The sequence below is a fragment of the Cetorhinus maximus genome, chromosome 15 (genome assembly GCF_964194155.1).
Source record: "Cetorhinus maximus chromosome 15, sCetMax3.hap1.1, whole genome shotgun sequence".
Taxonomy (NCBI): Eukaryota; Metazoa; Chordata; class Chondrichthyes; order Lamniformes; family Cetorhinidae; genus Cetorhinus; species Cetorhinus maximus.
The window spans coordinates 77,202,730-77,222,349 of NC_135893.1; the positions used below are offsets into that span (position 1 = coordinate 77,202,730).

The 19,620-nt window shown below is 41.3% G+C and overlaps 1 protein-coding gene across 1 annotated transcript in view; it reads right to left on the reverse strand.

Annotated features, from left to right (window-relative positions):
• pemt (phosphatidylethanolamine N-methyltransferase) overlaps positions 1-19,620 on the reverse strand; it is a 143,699-nt gene that overhangs the window by 85,582 nt on the left and 38,497 nt on the right. The gene's annotated exons all lie outside the window — the stretch shown is intronic.

A 19,620-nucleotide genomic window follows, 5' to 3' on the forward strand; every position in this document is an offset into this window, starting at 1 on the left:
AGGAAAGAGTGGTGTGGGGCAAAAGGCAAATAAAAAACCTGTACGAGGAGAAACATCTTGGATTTTCATGTCTGTGCTGGGGAAGCTATACTGTTCCTTGGCCCCAAGTGCAGGTTCCTTCAAAAAGATCCAATTTTTGTTAGTGGGATATCCAAAACACAACTCGTGGGCTTTTGATATTTCAGCAAAGGATCTAAAGCTGCTGAAGTTATTAGTGTACCGTTTTAGAGAGGTCTAGGTACCCCTTTGGGAGAGTCAAATGTCCCTTTGAGGTTTCTAAAAGTCAGCATAAATGTGCTTAAAAATTGACTCAGTGGAACTGTCAAGGCATTTAAATCCCCAAGCTCTTTAAATTTTTGGGAAAAAAAATCATTCTGCTGTTACAAAAATAAATCAGTGCTTGCAATTTCACTAGCTGCCTGCAGGCACAAGCCTGCCAGCTGTTATTACACGATTAGTGCTACATGACTTTTAAAAATTCTTTCATGAGATGTGGGCATCGCTAGCTACACCAGCATTTATTGTCCATCCCTAATTGCGTTTGAGAAGGTGGTGAGCCACCTTTTTGAACCATTGCAGTCCATGTGGTGTCGGTACACCTACAGTACTGTTAGGGAGGGAGTCCTAGGATTTTGACCCAGTGATAGCGAAGGAAGGGCGATATAGTTCCAAGTTAGGATGGTGTGTGGCTTGGCAGGAACCTCCAGGTGGTGGTGTTCCCATGCATCTGCTGCCCTTATCCTTCTAGGTGGCAGAGAGTTTGGGAGGTGTTGTCAAAGGAGCCTTGGCGAGTTTCTGCAGTGCATCTTGTAGATGGTACACACTGCTGCTACTGTGCGTCAGCAGTGGAGGGAGTGGAGTGAAGGTGGTGAATGAGGTGCCAATTAAGCCGGCTGCTTTGTCTCAGATGGTGTCGAGCTTCTTGAGTGCTGTTGGAGCTGCACTCATCCAGGGAAGTGGAGAGTATTTCATCACACTTCTGACTTGTGCCTTGTAGATGGTGGACAGGCTTTGGGGAACTCAGGAGGTGAGTTACTCTCCACAGGATTCCCAGCCTCTGACCTGCTCTTGTAGCCACAGTATTTAAATGGCTAGTCCAATTCAGCTTCTGGTCAATGGTAACCCCCCAGGATGTTGATAGTGGGGTATTCCATGATGGCAATTTCATTGAAAGTCAAGGGTAGATGGTTACATTCTCTCTTGTTGGAAATGGTCATTGCCTGGCACTTGTATGGCACAAATGTTACTTGCCACTTATCAGCCCAAGCCCAAATGTTGTCCAGATCTTGCTGCCTATGGGCACAGACTGCTTCAGTTCTGAATGGTGCTGAACATTGTGCAATCATCAGAGAAATCCCCACTTTTGACCTTATGATGGAAGGAAGGTCATTGATGAAGCAGCCGGAGATGGTTGGGCCTAGAACGCTATCCTGAGGAACTCCTGCAGTGATGTCCTCGGACTGAGATGATTGACCTCTAAATCACAATCATCTCTCTTTGTGCTAGGTATGAATCCACCCAGTGGAGAGTTTTCCCCTCAATTCCCATTGACTCCAGTTTTGCCAGGGTTCCTTGATGCCACACTTGGTCAAATGCTGCCTTGACGTCAAGGGCAGTCACTCTCGTCTCACCTCTGTAGTTCAGCTCTTTTGTCCATGTTTGGACCAAGTCGGTTATGAGGTCAGGAGCTGAGTGGCCCTGGCGGAACCCAAACTGAGCATCAGTGAGCAGGTTGTTGCTGAGTAAATGCCACTTGATAGCACTGTCTATGACCCCTTCCATCACTTTGGAGCAGAATGGCCTACCTCTGGTCCTACTTTATATGTTCACATGTTTGTACGTGATTGAGAGTAGGCTGATGGGGCAGGTTGAGTTTTTCCTGCTTTTTGTGGCCAGGGCATACCTGAGCAATTTTCCAGATTGTTGCACTGATGCCAGTGTTGTAGCTGTACTGGAACCACTTGGCTAGGGGCGCAGCAAGTTCTGGAGCACAAGTCTTCAGTACTATTGCTGGAATATTGTCAGGGCCCATAGCCTTTGCAATGTCCAGCACCTTCAGTTGTTTCTTGATAGCACATGGAGCGAATCGGAGTGGCAGAAGACTGGCATCTGTGAAGCTGGGGACCTCTGGAGGAGGATGAGATGGATCATCCACTGAGCACTTCTGGCCGAAGATTGTTGCAAATGCTTCAACCTTATCTTTTGCACTGATGTGCTAGGCTCTTCCATCATTGAAAATGAAGTTATTTAATTGTCCACCACCATTAGCGGCTGAATGTGGCAGGACTGCAGAGCTTAGCTCTATCGCTTGCTGCTTTTGTTGTTTGGCATGCAAATAGTACTCTGTTGTAGCTTCACCAGATTCACATCTCATTTTTAGGTATGCCCTCCTGCACTCTTCGTTGAACCCGGGTTGATCCCTTGGTTTGATGGTAATGGTAGAGTGGGGCATATGCCAGACCATGAGATTACAGATTATAGTCGAGTACAATTCTGCTGGCACTGATGGCCGACAGCACCTCATGGTTGCCCAATTTTGAATTGCTAAATTTGTGACCATTTAGCACAGTGGTAGTGCCACACAACATGATGGATGGTATCCTCAATGTGAAGATGGGACTTCGTCTCCACAAGAACTGTGCGGTGGCCACTCCTACCAATACTGTCATGGGCAGATGCATCTGTGACAGGTAGATTGGTAAGGAAGAAATCAAGTAGTTTTTTCCCTCTTGCTGTTTCCCTCACCACCTGCTGCAGACCCAGTCTAGCAGCTATGTCTTTTCGGACTCGGCCAGCTCAGTCAGTTGTGGTGCCACCAAGCCACTCGGTGATGGATATTGAAGTCCCCACCCAGATACATTCTGTGCCCTTGCCATCCTCAGTGCTTCCTCCAAGTGATGCTCAACATGCAGGAGCACGGATTCATCAGCTGAGTGGGGGGTGGTTTCCTTGCTCACATTTGACCTGATACCATGGAGTCCAGAGTCTATGTTAAGAACACCCAGGACAACTCCCTCCCGACTATATAACACTGCGCCACCATCTCTGGTGGGGGTTGGGATGGTGATGGTGGTCATTGTCTGTAAGGTATGATTTGGTGAGCATGACTATGTCTGGCTGTTGTTTGACTAGTCTGCGGGGCAGCTCTCCCAATTTTGGTACAAGCCCCCAGATGTTAGAAAGAGGACTTTTCAGGGCTGATGTTGCCGTTTCCAGTGCCTATGTCAATGTTGGGCGATTCATCTGGTTTCATTCATTTTTTTGTAGACTTTGTAGTGGTTCAATACAATGGAGTGGCTTGTTAGGCCATTTCAGAGTGCAGTTAAGAGTCAACCACATTGCTGTGGATCTGGAGTCACATGTAGGCCAGACTAGGCAAGGATGGTAGATTTCCTTCCCTACAGGACATTAGTGAGTCAGATGGATTTTTACAACAATCGACAATGGTTACTATTACCAAGAATAGCATTAAATTCCATATTTATTAATTGAATTGATTTGAATTGAACCTGTGTCCTCAGAGCATTAGCCTGGGCTTCTGGAGTCTGGTGATATTACCACTATGCCACTGCCTCGCCTCCCCCTGCCCCGATCCCCCAATTCTACAACCTATCATTATCACGATGGGGGTTTGTAAATTCACTGTTTGATTGACAGCTCCAAGTCTTTGATGTGGGGCTATGAATACAAATGCAAATAGGGATTAGGTATTTGAATGAAATGTTTGTTTTAGAAGGTATTAACTTTTTGAAGGAATTTAAATATATTAAATTTTTACCAATGAGTGTGTTTTTTTTACTTAAAATAAAATCTGCAATAGGCACTTAGAACTTCATTTTATTTAATCTTGGAACAGCTTCTGAGGACTTCCTATGGTGGATACTGGATGAGTTGGCATGGACGGTTTAAGGGAGAAGGGTGCTAGGTGGGGGCATGGGTTGGCGTAACATTCTACCAAATGTGGCCCTTCACAAGGTCAACCATGCCAACATACCTCACAATTCTACCGTCACATGAAGGTGGATTACTGGCTGCAGTAGGTGAGAACCTTTTGATATATGTGCACATTATAGATAGTATTTGACATTGATTTATAAAGAGAATGTTAAACATTGAAACAAAGTTACTTTAATTAAATTGAGTGAGACAAATTATTTACAAACTACAAAGATAACATACCACACTGACCCATTCAGTGATCAACACAACAGAGCACTCCTAAGAAGTGCTCCCTTTGTTGCCCTGGAGGAAGTGGAGGCAACATGCTCACAACTCTGGTTCAGCAGCTCTGAGGACTGGTGGTTGGCATCGTTGTGCAGGGACCCACTGGGGCCCCGTGACTGCACTGCCTGCACCTTTAAGGGCAGCCATCGTCACTAGGACCTGTACCACAGATGGTCCCTTTTTCAGAGGGGCCAAGGAAGCCAAGGATGATGAGGATGCCGCAAGCTGCATGGAACCCTCAATCCTTCCCTTTCACATACATGGCCTTTGCTCAGTTTTCCCACTGGTTTGAAAGAGTCTGTTGCTGTGCTACAGCTGGTATCCCCTCTATTAACCATTGGGCCACCTGCACTTCTGTCCTATTTACGATCCACAGCTCCTCACGCACACTGTGCTTTGTATGTGATTTGTTCAAAATAAATTCTCAATTTTCATAGGAAATACAATTTTATAAATTATTTCTTTAGCCAAAATAACAAGAAAAATGCATGAGCTGAATCGGGCACCTTGCCTATTCCCATATATATTCTATCTTTATTGCTCATTTCCTCCTTTGGGGATTTTGGCAGTCTTTGGAAGCAGCCAACATCATCAGAAAAATCACTTGCAGAACAATGATTCTTATTCCAGAAAGCAGTTCTATAAACTGTCATGTTTTTACACGTAGGATTCGTTAAGTTTTGGGAGCGTACAGCAGAAAAGCAGTAGTTCCTGGAATGATGCATCTTTAGCATGGTCGGTTATAAATAACTATACATGGCAACTTTGTCAGGCTATCAACACCTAGAAACTTGATTGCACTGCACCTATTTTCCATATATAAAATGGACACCTAAGGGTCCTATAAAACACAAGAGCACCATCCATCATATTGGCATAGGTGCTGCACAGGAGGTCAGAGCACACAAACAGGCATTAAGCCTTTTGCACCTGAAAACTGGAGGCTTGATACCTATTTGAAGCCCTCTTTGCAAAATTTGTTTGTGACTGAATGTGTCATTGAAAAGGTAAGTTAACTTTTTTTTTAAAAAACGTGTCTTAATGTGGCTCAGGAATACAATAGCTGGCTCCAGATTAAATTCGCATGCTGCTGCCAATCACTGCTTGACCCCTTCGATTGCCTCCAGTCTTTTTACAACTTGACTGACCACAGAGCCATCTCATTTTGGTGCCTCCTGGCATCAGCAAGCTTCCTCTAGGTCAGCCTGCAGCTCACCAGCAGACTACTTTCCCCAGTCCTGTCAGCAGCCTCCTTATGCACCCCAATTCATTACATTAGCTTTGAAACCATAATTTTGCCCATTTAATAGAATTTAAGCCATTAAAAATAAAGACCCAGAAAGTTGTTTAAAATAGCGCACGAGGGCTGATTTTTCTAAGATTGCGCTACCAGTGGGGTTTATTCTCTAGCTAACAGATCACAAATTGTGGACCTTGCACCCACAATTTTCTATCCATTCACTTCATGGATGGAAAATTAAAACATGCACACGATTTCATGATATGATCAGCAGATCGATGAGGCTCTTTGTGGGTAGCACAAACTTGGAAATTTATCCTTAAGCTGTGACTTCTTTATGTTATAACTGCATAACTACAGTGAGATTTTACTTTTCTGAAACTTTTAGTATAATTTTAGATAATATCTGTGATGGCTAGTCATACATCATTGTAAATTAAAAAAACTTGCATTTCTATAATCTGTTCATCATGTTTCTCAGGAATATGTCAAAATACTTTTGTGTGCAGGGAAGTACTTTGTGCAGGGACTTGTTATATAAATAAACCTACTAGCCAATCTATATGAAACAAATGAAACAAAACCTCGCACAAAGCAAAATTTCACCCATAGCAATTGGATGTTAATTTGTTTTGGCGGTGTTACTGCAGAGAAGCATATTGGCCAGAATATTTCTTACTCTTCAAATGAACTTTGACTCCACATCTTATGAAACAAGAAAATAACTGAACAGAAATTCAACAGCATCTATTTAGAAACACAACCTTTTAGGGTCAGACTCGGCATCAGTGGTAGAACTCTTGCCACTGAGTCAAAAGGCTATGGGTTCTAGCACATATTCTAGGAGACACTTCAATGCAGTACTGAAAATGTGCAGCACTGTTGTTAAACTGTGGTATCATTTTCCCTCTCAGATTCCATGGCTCAATTCAGCAAAGAGCATTAAGTTCCCCTGATGTCCAAACAACATTCCTTAACCAATGTCACCAATAAAAAGGTTAACTGGCTATTTAACTCATTGCTGCTGTGGGGTCTTAACTTGCAAAAAAGTGGCTGCAGCATTTCACTATTTTGCAACACTACAAACAACAATTAGGCCCAGAACTTCTGTTCTTCGAGGTGGGGTGTGTGTGGGAGGGAGGGTTGGGGGGGGGGGGTCATACTTGGGAGGTAGCCCAAAAGCCAAAAGATACACTGGGCTCTGCCCCGGTAGTCCCCGCACAAGAACTGCACTGGAATTGCCTGGGAAGTTCAAACTTCCGATGGGCAATTACCCTACACTGTATCAGAGACTTTGGATATTTCTGACTTTCTTAGCAGAATAGTTACCCAGGAAAAGTTAGAAGGATTAAAACCACTTCTAATTCCTAGGTAACAATGGTACTGACACCCGTCCAACCAAACCCCCTCCCACCTCCACCGCACTGGACCCCCCAACTACCTCCCCCCACCTCTCCGCAACCCCCCCCACTATACCTCGCACCCTTTCCCCACGCGACTACCACCCCACACCCCCACCGACAAACGCCCCCCATACACCTGACTATTCCCCCACACCTGACTATTCCCCACACCCCACACAACCCTGCCTGACTACGCTCCGCACCACCCCCCAACTACTTTCCAATTATCACCCCCACCCTCTCCACACCCCCAACTACCTTCCAACCATCCCCTCTCCCCAACTACCCCACCCACCCCCGCTGACTAAATCCCCCACACCCCTGAATACCCTCCTAACCTCCCGACTGATTACCCAAACACCCAACTCATCCAAACGCACCCCCCTCATATCCCAACCCCCTCACTCACTTACCTTGCATACTTGCCTCTTCCTCGGCTTCTCAAAGCAGCCGGAACCGTTAAACTTATCTGCTTTACGGCAGCCAGTGCTGTAAAAAGTGGGTGTGGCTTTGCTTCACTTCCCCTGATGCTGCTATGCCTCACTGAAGATTCCAGGAGCCTGTACGCTGCACATTTCTTACCTGGCTCAAGTTAGAAAATTGGGTGAGAAATGTGCAGCTCTAGACTAAGATAATTAAAAAGAAACAGAGTGGTAACCCGACTGTGGTTACCACTCCTCAGAATTTCTGGCCCATAATTCAGAGGTGGTGAAGCATTTTTGGATGCTGAGGTTGTGGATGGGGCTCTATAAATTTAAGATATTCCTTTGTATTTTACATCCCCCGACCTCAAGTGACAACTTCATTTCTTTCAGCCCAAGGTGGCAAAAATGAAATGATTCCCTTATTCTATATGCCCATTTTGTTGCCTATAGTTTGTACAATAAACATTTAACAATGTTCATTAGTTAACAATTGCTCACTTTGTATGCTATGAGACAACATGAAAAAACAACAATGTACAGGATTACGACAAATCCTGTTACCAGAATCAATTCAGGACACGGAGAAATTGGAGAATAGACCAAAGACTTAGGAACATTACCGTTTCCTGACTTCTACTTAGTAGTTTTTATTACTGTTTGTCATTTGTTGATTGGTAGGTTTTGTAGAGGTTCAGCTGTGATTTAAGAGTTTTTTGAAAAGCATATTTAAACCAATCAGGTGCAAGCATGACCATCATCATGACTATCTGCTTTCACCTCTGTAATATTGCCCGTCTTTGCCCTTACTTCAGCCCATCTGCTGATGAATCACTCATCGACTCTCTTGTTAGCTCCAGACTCAACTATGTCAATGATCTCCTAGCCAGCCTCTCATCTTTCACCTTCAATAAATCTCAGCTAACCCAAAGTTCTACAGCCATCATCTGGACTCTCACCAAGTTCTGTCCACCCATCACCCATGTACTGACTAAACTATATTGGCTCACAGTCCAGCAACACCCCATAAATTTAAAATTATCATCCTTCTGTTCAAATCCCCCTACCACCACAACCCCCCCAAACCCCACCACATGGCCTCGCCCCATCCCTGAACGATTTGCCAGCCCTACAAAGCCTCAGAAATTTGCATTCTTCAAATTCTGGCCTTTTGTACATCCTTAATTTTCTCTGCCTTTCCCTTGGCAGGCCTTGACCTCAGCTGCCTAGGTCCTAAGCTCTGGAATTCCCTCCCTAAACTCCTCCTTTCAAGCACTTTGTTATCCTTTAAATGCTCATTAAAATTTACCTATTTGACCAAGCTTTTAGTCAGCTATCCTAATATCTCATGAGGCTCTGTGCCAAATTAATCTCATGGTGAAGCATCTTGGGATGTTAAAGATGCTATAAAATTGCAAGCTGTTATTGTAATTACTGGGTAAAAGCACGGGACACCTGTAAGTCAGGATAGTTCCAGCCACACTGAAAACAATTTAAACAATCTGCAAAAAATCAAATAATGCAGAGGCTGAAAATCTAAAAAACACAAACAAAAAAGAAAATGACACCCAAGAGGTCAGGCTGCATCTGTGGTGAAACAGAAGTCAGACCATTGATACTTCAGGTTTAAAACACTTCCTCAGGACTGGAAATGCAAACAATCTTCACGAGCACAGCATGCTCAAATTCCTGCTGCTTACTTCAACCTGAGATCATTATACTCTGCTCTCATTGGATCAATGCATTACAGCAACAGGGAAAAGCTATGTATCATGATTAACTCTTTTACACAAATTATATAAAAATTAATTTTTTCTATTCAAAGGAAACAATCAACAAATGCAAAATGAGATAACATTTTTATTATATTAGCCTGTTGTGTGCACCCATTACCTCAATAAGAAAAATCTATAAATGTATATTTTGGTGCCATTCATTACCAGAAAGACTTGTATCAAACTTTTCCCCCCCCCACCCCCCGAGTTGCTATACTTAAAGGAAATACTAGTATGGCACATACTATTGTGGGCCTGAGCATACGTTAGTTATGATCAATAAAACAAAAATATTTTGATGTTCCTGCCAATTAATCAAATAAATTACACAGGTACTTAAAGATGCAGTTATTACAGTACAACTTTGATTAATTCTCAGATTGAAAATTATCACAACCAGTCTAATTTCACATTAATTTAATTGACATTTTTTGAATTAACTGACAGTATGATTAAAGGCGATCTCTAACACCTAAAAGGACAAGGGCAGAACACTCCTGGGAACACCAGCACCTTCAAGCTCCCCTCCAAGTTACACACCATCCTGAATTGGAGCTATATCACCGTTCCTTCACTGTTGCTGGGTCAATATCCTGGAACTCCCTTCCTAACAGCACTGTAGATGTACCATCGGCAGATGGACTTTATCGGTTCAAGAGGGCAGCTCACCACCACCTTGTCAAGGACAATTATGGATGAGCAACAAATGCTGGCCTTGCCAGCAACACTCACATCCCATGAAAGAATAAAGAAAAGGCAAATCAGTATTTATTTATATAGGCAAATAAACTAACAAAGCCTTGGTTATGGGTTACCCTTACTGTACTATAATTAAACACAAAAAGTAAAATAGTAACAGCAAAAAGAAAACATGGGCGGAATTTTACACCGGCGGGATTTTATGGTCCCAATGAAGTTAATGGGCTTTTGAACAACTCACCGCATTTTATGGCCTGCTCCCGTCACAACAGAGCCATAAAATTCTACCCATGAATACAACAGCAATGCATTCAGTCAGACTGCAATGGTGATGTTCCTATTATTTGAAAATAAAATATATGAAAGTTCATTATGATTCATTTAGTGATATAGAGAATATTGACATATCTTTTCTGGGGAAACCCAAATGCAATAATTAGAAATTTTGCACCTACAGGTCAATAGATGTTGAAACAAATGTTTTCATAATATATTCTGGGACAACACTATGGCAATTCAAAACATAATAAAAACCAAAGTTTGATATGGGAAAAACAGACCACTGTTATTCAGAGATTTTATAATATATTTATGTTTTTAAGAGATAATGACTTTTTTTCACAAAATACAGTTTCTCCATAACAATGGATAAATACATATCTCATCTCAAATGCTGCTAAAACCCGGTTCTGTGATGGCAATCAAATAAAACGTAACCCTGAAAAAATCTGTGTGACATTTCAACTCTGCAAGGGAAAGGATATTAACAGTGGGAACTAGAACAAGTTTCCACTTTAGGCACCCTGCATCTGCCTCATTGACTCCCAGTCAGATATAGCATTCAGATATAGAGAAGCTCCCTTTTCTCTGTCTCAATGAATTGGCCTCATAAATGACATTTGTTTTCAATTCCCACATCAATCATTCAGTGAGCTTGTCAATTTAATGCCAGATTCAAGCTGGGTTATTTCATGTAGCAGCCTGTGGAAACTTTCGGCACTTACTTTTGCACGCGTATGGACCCAGATTCTTGACGTGAAAGCCCAGTGTTTAGTTTATTCCACTACAAGTCACCAAACAAAAATTACGTTTTCTACTTTGATCAAATTCACTTTAACAGTGATAGATTTTAATGAGCCAAAAAATCACAACTAATTAATTTTATAGAATGCATACTGTGATAACCCATGTGCTTTTGTGGAAAAAGCTATATTTTATGTTGAGTAATGGTCTCTTTAAGGACTAGGTTTCACTGGAAGGTGATCTCTTGTAAAAAGCGACTTGCTTCCAGGAACTGATCATGTGACCAGGCTACCTTGGAAATAAACAACAGAAAAAAGGGTCAACAAGAAGTTAATTACAGGGAGGAATTAGATTCCTGGTTATGGTTCTTTTTTTCCAAGTAGTTTAGGTAAAAACAAGCCGACAGTAGAGAACATTTCTTTCAAGCAGAATTCAGTTGAAATTCTGTGAACCAGCTAAAAGGATTAACGTCCTTGATAACTGAAGGTCTCTACTAATAGCGAGTTGGACTTCTGAGATAGAGGAAAGAGAGACAGTGCCTAGATGCAAGGCTCCAGAGTTAAAGAATATTAGAGCTAAGAAAGCTCTGACCCTAGGTAGCTCCTTAAGACGCTGGCAGCACCTGCGTTGAATTAGGAGTCTACAAACATGGGGTAACTGCAGGATATTTGAAGGGACAGCCTTACCGGAAGTAAGTGGAAGGCCCAAGAAATCTCAACTCTTCTGTGAATCTTTGAAACAATGCTCTGCTCAGGCCAAGTGGTTAATCTTCCAATTTCCGATAAATATTTGATTTGAGTTTTTTGGGATGCGAGACAAATAGGTATTAAAGAATAGGTTTGGAGTATAAGTAACTGTGTTCATTGTACTTTTAATATCTTTAACATAACTTACTACTTAAGATGAAGTGTAGTTAGTAGTATCAATGTTCTTTGGTTTTTGTGTAGTAAAAATCTTTTGTTTTAAACAGTGAATGTTGTGGCTTCATTCTTTTAGTAAATAACTGGGTTTCTGGATTTAAAAAATGTTACTGGTCTCTATTTAAGATCATAACAATATTGCCTTAAATATATAACAAGCTATGATCAGTATTTACTATATTATGTCAGAAGGTTCCGTACTCAAGTTTCAAACTAGGATTTGACCATAATTTATACTGAGATTTTTCAGTAACTCGTGCATTGTTAGAGGTAGCGTATTTCATGCTAGAAAATAAACTGAGGCCCTCTCTGTCTAATTGGGTGCAATAAAAGTTCCCACTGCACTACACAAAAAAAAACAAGGACTTCTGGTGCCCTTGCCAATATTCATCCATCAACCAATGACAGCAATCTGATTAAAATTTGAAATAAAAACAAAATACTTGAAATAGACAGCAAATCAATCAGTATCCATTTAGAGAAAAGGCAGCATGTGACAGTTAAGGTGCATGCCTTTCAAAGCTGATTGAAAGATAGACAGACATTTAAGTCAAATCAAGAAAAGGAGGAAAAAAAAAGAAAGGAAATAATTAAATTAAGGAATGTGACCTCAACGTTCCACCCATTATATCTTACGTCACTGTGGAATTAAGTTTATTAAATGCTACACAAAAAGGTGAACTTGTTCAATCTCACAGGAATTACTGAGTGACAATACAAACTTAGAATAAGACAAGTAACTCCACACTTTGTGCAATATTACAAAGTAAGGTTTATTGCTAAAGCCCCTACTCTACAAATAGCTGCTTTTCAGAAAGACAATAATAAGCATGCCCAGATTTCTACTCCTGCAACCCTGAGGCAACATATTCAAAGTTTCTTATTTCCACCCAATTTCCAGTTTTAGATGTCACCAATTTGTGATGGATAGGGCAAATTCTTATTTTTGCAGGTTCGTTGAACAAAACAGTACTCAGAGTGATGTAAAACACCATATCCCAATAAAAATCAATTCAAATCAAATTACTAGTGAAACCATTTATAAATAATTGTCAAGCTGAATTAGTTTGAAACTACAGGGCATAGATTCGTTACTTATCAAAGTCCTTATAATCAAAGCAATTTCAAGTACAAATGAAACTGACCTATGTTGGTAGCTAGATGTCTGCACAGAATCAATGTTCAAACAATGCAGAAGATAACATAGGATTAGGCAAATATATAAAACAGCTCTCAATTTTAATATTGTATGTATATATTCCGTGTTGACGTTTCAAGTTCCTAACTTGCTCTTACTCCAAATCTATAGTGTTAACCTTGTTTATAAGCTTCATCAGAGTTTCATCATTACTACAGTGCAGTAAGTGAGATACTTCACGTTATTATTGGTTCTCATCTGAAGACAGGCAAAAAACTGAAATTGGAACTTATCTGGGAGATTAAAACAGTAAAAAAAATATGAGGAGGAGAGGACATAACCATACTCTTGGAAAATACAAGAAAAAGCTTACTGAAATAAAAGGTGGGCATTAAATGTTCCCCAAATGCTTCTGAAGCCATGCAGGTCAAGCTTTACCAATACCTCTGACATTCTCACTCTTGATCAAAAGATATTTGCTGACTTGGCATAAAATTCTAAGCTATTTCAGGTGGTTTTGAGAGCTCGCTGAGGTCCTTCCACATTATGCCCTTCAAAAATTACATGTGAGTTCATTACACCTTTTAAAAAACAAATGACATTTAATTGATTCTCATGTGGTCAAGGAAATTACATTATTTCTTTACTTGCTGCAGAGGTTTCAAGCTTTACAGTAAAACCCAGTTGTTTATTTTTTCTTGCATTTTGTCTGAAAAGCATGCAGAAGTTTAAAAGAAAATCTGAACAGCCAGAGTTTCCTAAAAGGTCTTCAGTTATCACATTGATGGCATCTTGATTGTTCAAGATAGGGCCTGAATCAATATTTTATTGCTCCGCTCAAATCAATGATCACACAAGTAAATTTATGACAGTTATCCTACATAAGGTCAGGAGTAGTTTTCTTAGTCCTCACTCTGGTCAAGGGTAACAACTTGTGATATAAGGAAAATAGTTAGCCATAAGAAAAATATATCAGGCACCTCCAAAGTCAAAACTAAAATTATTCCCAGATTCAAATTTTACACTCTTATCTCAGATCATGGGCTGTTGCAATCTCAAGCTAGTGAGGTAGATAATATCGTCCAATTAATTTCCTCCCACCATGATTGTTCTTGTGAGGACTGACTCTCGACAGAAGCCTGGAACAAAATTATTGTGTAAAAAAATGGTTTTACATGAATGCAAAAATGCACTTGCAAGCACTTGTTCCATACAACACAAATACTAAAGGTGAAGATGAAGATAAGCGTTAACTACTTAATGAATGAACATAATACGTCACAGAAAAGTGTGAAATTATTTAAATGAAGGCATAAACGCTCACATCAATGAGCATCATGAAAACAACTTTTTTTATTGACTTGGATTCGACCATGGCCTGAAGACACAGGCCGTCTTTATCACAGGTAGACAATGTTTTCTAGTCCTTCTGAGAACAGATTTACTGAACACTTGGCCATTGTTATGTCTTGTGCTTCCCAGAAGTTCGAAATAATCACACTTTGAGACACAAAAGCTTCTGGAACTTTTTTCAAAAAAAGTGTTTGGAGGGTGAGGTAGTGAGGGCTGGAGGGCCTTTTTATTTTAACTGGGATGAAGTCCCACAGCACTGAGGTGGGCTTTTTAAACAGTCCACCTCTGCAACTAGCAGCCCTTGGCTGCCTCCAAACTTCTTCCCAGGTCGGCTGCCCCAACTTCAGCCCGCTCTCGCACCCGTCCCCAGCAATGAAGATCCTGCTTTTGTGGGCACTTTGTCTTGAGGCTAACAGTCCAAGCAGGGAATTTTCCCAACTCCCGCTACCTGCCTCGAGGATGAAAATCCATAGTTCCTAAATTATACTGGAATAACAAAATAACAGCCTTATTTCAGAACGAGAAAATTTATTCCACCTTACATTTATATAGTGCCTACAATGCAGGAAAGCATCCCAAAGGAGGCAAGCACACAAAAACTGATCAGAGAAAATGTTATTTGGGGAAATTACTAAAAGCTTGACCGAAGAGCACAAGAGGAAGGAGAAGCGATGAAGAGGCAAAGGTGTTTAAGGTGGGAATTCTAGAGTTTAGGGCCTAGATAACTAAAGGCATGTTCAGCTGTGGTGAGGTGAAGGGACTGGAGAAGGTTGCATGGATGGAGATTTCAGAGGTATGATCAGATGAAGCCATGGAGGAATTTCAACACGAGGATAAGATTTATAACTAGAGGCATTCATCAACCGGGAGCCATTGTTGGTCAACGTCTACAGGGGTGTTGGGTAGCAGCAGTCGGGGGGAGTGGGGGGGACGGGCAGTCTTCATGTCAGTCAGGATACAGGCATCAGAGTTTAGATGAGCTCAAGTTTATGGAGAATGCAAGATTGGAAGCAAATGCCAGGAGAGCATTGGAATATTTGAGAGGGGTGGGGGGGGGTGGTGGGGGGGGGTGGTGGTAACAAAACCATGGAAGACGCTTTCAGCAGCAGATAGGCTTAAGCAGGTGCAGAGATGGCCGATGTCACAGGAGTGGAATTAGACAGTCTTTGCGATGGAGAGGATTTGGGTACAGAAATCAGCTCAGGATAAAATAGGATATTTTTTTATTCGGCCACAGGGTGTGGGCTTCACTGGCTATTATACATCATTAATTGTCCTTGAGAAGGTGGTGGTGAACTGCCTTCTTGAATCACTGCAGTCCATGTGGTGTAGGTACACCCACAGTGCTGTTAGGGAGAGAGTTCCAGGATTTTGATCCAGCGACAGTGAAGGAATGGTGATATATTTCCACAGGCAATGTAGGAGTCAGGAGAAATGATGGAAAAATACAGCTGGGTAGCTTTTGTGTACACGTAGGCCCAGAAGTGAAGTATCCAATGATGTCACTGAGGGGAAGGAAAGAGCTGAGCAATAAGGGGAGGAGGCAAAGTTAAAGAGGTAGCCATGAATATGGGTAGGAGAATCTATGTGGAGGGAGAAGTAGGAGGACTAGAGGGCAATAAAATGAGAGGAGAAGGCAAGGTGGTTGAGATGGATGTTTAATTTACTGAGGAATTGGAGTCACTCAGTGGGGAGGCTGAGGGCAGAAAGTGAGGATACCGAGAAACTTGGGTGGTAGTCGAGAACGAAGGTTGTAATGGAGAGACAAGAAAGTGGAACAAAAGTACTCAAAGGAGATAGTGCCAGAGGAGCAGAGGAAACATCAGGGTGAGATTTGGTCATAAGGACCATAGCTGCATAATGGCACTTTGAATGCAGATGATGAAAAGTGCAGCTTGGTGCAGAGGCTTCAGTAAGAAGAAAGATGGCATCAAACATCAGCCAAGTTTTCATCAAGGACATGGATTGTCAATGCAATCATCCACAATTAACTTCATAGAGAGCAAGGGCCTTGGCTGACTGCAAGTGAATGGACATTTTGGAGATGTGGAGGAGATGGTGATTATTGATCTGCTAGCAGAGCCCAACGGCTAAGCGGTAGGACTGAGTGAGACAGGAAGGAAGTTGCTGAGATTAGCGCCCAGTGGGTGTAAGAGGTGGGAAGGAACAGAGAAAGGATGGAATGTTTGGAGTTGCTTCTCTTAAGGAAGGAGCAACAAATGTCTCAATGACCCTTTGAAGGATTCTGAGAGGGGCACGGAAGATCGTTGTGGGATGATCCAAGAGGGATTCAAATCTGGGACGTTGGAGGCAGAGTAGAAAGGCAGAAAAATAGTGAAGTGGAGTAGGAATTTGGAATGTGGAAAAAGAGTACTTGAGAGGGAACAAATGAAAAGTGAAATTACTGAGTCACATGAAGGGGAGGAGACAGGAGAGGAAGTCCAAGCGGATTAAAGAGAAAAATTTTAAAAAGGAGATAAAAGTAATGGGCTTAGGTCAGAAGTGGCAGCTAAAAAGGTATACAAGAGAAAACTCAGGTCATATAGCCACGACAAGGATATGGAGGGATATGTCCTGGTTGTCTCCTCTCTTTGCAATAAAAGATAGCCCAATATTAAAGTCAGACATTCCATGGTAGGGTGAAGTTGACTTGTAGATTTTTCAGTATAAAACCAAACCTTGTAGTACTCTCCTACATTTGCTTACTTTCATTCTGTGCCCATCCTTCGTGACTCATTACACACTGCAATGCAGCACTCTGCTGAAACAAGAGTGCTGGCAAACAAGTTGTGCTAAAATTTGAAAGAAAAACAGAAAATCCTAGAAATACACAACAGGCCAGTTGACAATGGTAAAAACAAACTAGCTTCAAATTTCAAGCATAGCCTTTCATCGGAACACTGCTATATTTTCCAGAATTTTCTGCTTTTCTCCCACATTTTTATCCATTGACAAAAATGTAAGAAATGGATAATGCATCTGCAATTTTCCAATGAGCCATACACAGCACATGATACCCAGCTAGTTCTTCAAGGTCTCAAAATTCCACCCAAGATGTTTGAACACAATGGGCAGACAGGAAAGTGTCAAGGGAAATAAATTTTACAGTGGATTCAAGACTTAATTCTAGCAATTTTTCCATGACTAAAGTCCCAATGGGGAATGGTACTTGTAGGGAATGCATCTCTGGAAACCATGAATGTCAGGCCCCAACTTTCAGTCCATTAATTTGTGAACCGAGACTCAAAGAATCATACAACACAGAAGGGCGCCATTCAGTCCATCAGGTTGTGCCATCTCTCTGAAAAAGCTATGCATTGGTCCCACTCCCCTGGTCTTTCCCAATAACGCTAAAAACTTTTTTCTTTTTAAGTAAAGATCCAATTCCCTTTTGAAAGCCGCTATTAATCCCCCAAGATGTGCCCTGTGCAAGCACCACATCCCTTTTATATTTTTAGTATTTACCAGTTTGTGTGTTTTGTATAACTTATCAATTAGAAATAAAAATATTATTTTGCTTTATTCTATAAACTTCTGGTCCACGCAATAATAGTCTCCAGTTAAAAGAAAGTTTGGTAGTGTAGCATGAGCTTATATTAAATAAGAACAGATAATGTCGGAAGTACTCAACAGGTCAGGTAGCACCACTGGGAGAGAGAAAGAGTTAATGTTTCGCGTCTGTGACCTTTCATTAAAATTCAGTGAACTATAGAAGCCTGTGTTACATTTAATAAGGTCACAGAAAAAGGGCATCCCTTTGGTACAAAGATTTAAAAGAAGGTACAGCTTCCAGATCAGTGGTGATGACATCCATTTACTGTCACTATTCCCAGACACTTGAAATAGCTTTGTGAAAATCTGAGTTAATCTATATGCTGCTGCAAGTTTATTGTCAAAGGAAATTAAAATCTCATTTTATTTTTCGGGTGTAGAAATGACACTGGGGTTGTTAAAATGTTTATCAGCAAATCAAAACGTTTGCAAGAAATCATCAGGAGCTTCACCAAAAAATAATTGATGTTGCAATAAAGACAAATCAGTCTAAAATGAAATTATACAATGAGGGCTCAGTGAAGTACAATTTCCTGATATCAGTGTGAAATCTGACCTCATACAACAATCCAGATAAGCAGTGCCGCCCCCGTCGCGACCCGGGCGCTCAATGCCAAGTTACAAGCATTTAAAAAGGAAGAATGCTTTGACCACCTGCTTTTATATTTTTCACAAACTTGTAATGTTTAAACAACTTTTGCAGCCACGATTTGCTTTCTATCAGGGCATACTGTTACAGAAGCAGATGGCTTTCATTCAATAAGATAGAAAGACCTGCATTTATATAGCATCTTATCATGTCTCTCATATAAAAGGGGACGCCTTGAAATGCAATGACTTGGCTCTATAGGTAAACAATCAGCCATTCTGCAAATAGCAATGACAATACTAGTTACTCAAACTGTTCTTTATGTTGCTGGCTGAGGAAGAAATGTTGGCCAAGACTAGAACACATTCAATGCCCATTTGAAAATGCAGATTGAGGCTTTTCCTGATGTTTCGCTCAAGGTAAATCTGACCACCACTTCCTCAAATTTTCAGTACCAGATTAAATTATTCATTGAAGTCTTGGAGTAGAGATTGAAACCCATAACCTTCTGACCAAGAATTACCAACTGAGCCAAGCTGACAAGAAAAAAAACATTTATCATTTATTAGCTTTCACTGTGCTCTGCATCTGTAAAATTATTTGCTTCACAAAAAATATTTTGTCCCAACTTTTCAGACAAAAGGGCCCCTAAAACATTTCTCCAGTTCCTCATCAGTTTAGGATCAAAGTTGTTACCTAGGGATATAATTAATTAATTTCATTAGCCTGTTAGTGAAGGGCATGCATTTTATTTGGTGTCCTGCTGCCCCCTTTTCAATGCATCTTTTAAAAGTTTATTAATTCATGAGATATGGGTGTCACCGGCAAGGCCAACATTTATTGCCCATCGCAAGTTACCTTTGAGAAGGTGGTGTTGAGCTACCTTCTTGAACCGCTGCAGTCCATGTTATGTAGGTACACTCACAATGCTGCTGGGGAGGGAGTTCCAGGATTTCAACGCAACAACAGTGAAGAAATTATGATATATGTCCAAGTCAGGACGGGATGCAACTTGAGGACAACTTGGAGATGATGGGCTTTGTCCTTCTAGCTGGCAGAGGTTGTGGGTTTGGACGGTGCTGTTGAAGAAGACTTGGGTGAGTTGCTGCAGTGCATCTTGTAGTTGGCACGCACTGCAGCCATGGTACGCCAGTGGTGGGGGGAGTAAACGCTTAAGGTGGTATATCAGGGGCCAACCGAGTGGACTGCTTCATCATGCATGTTGTTAATCTTCTTGAATGTTGTTGGAGCTGCACTCATCCAGGCAAATGGTGAATATTCC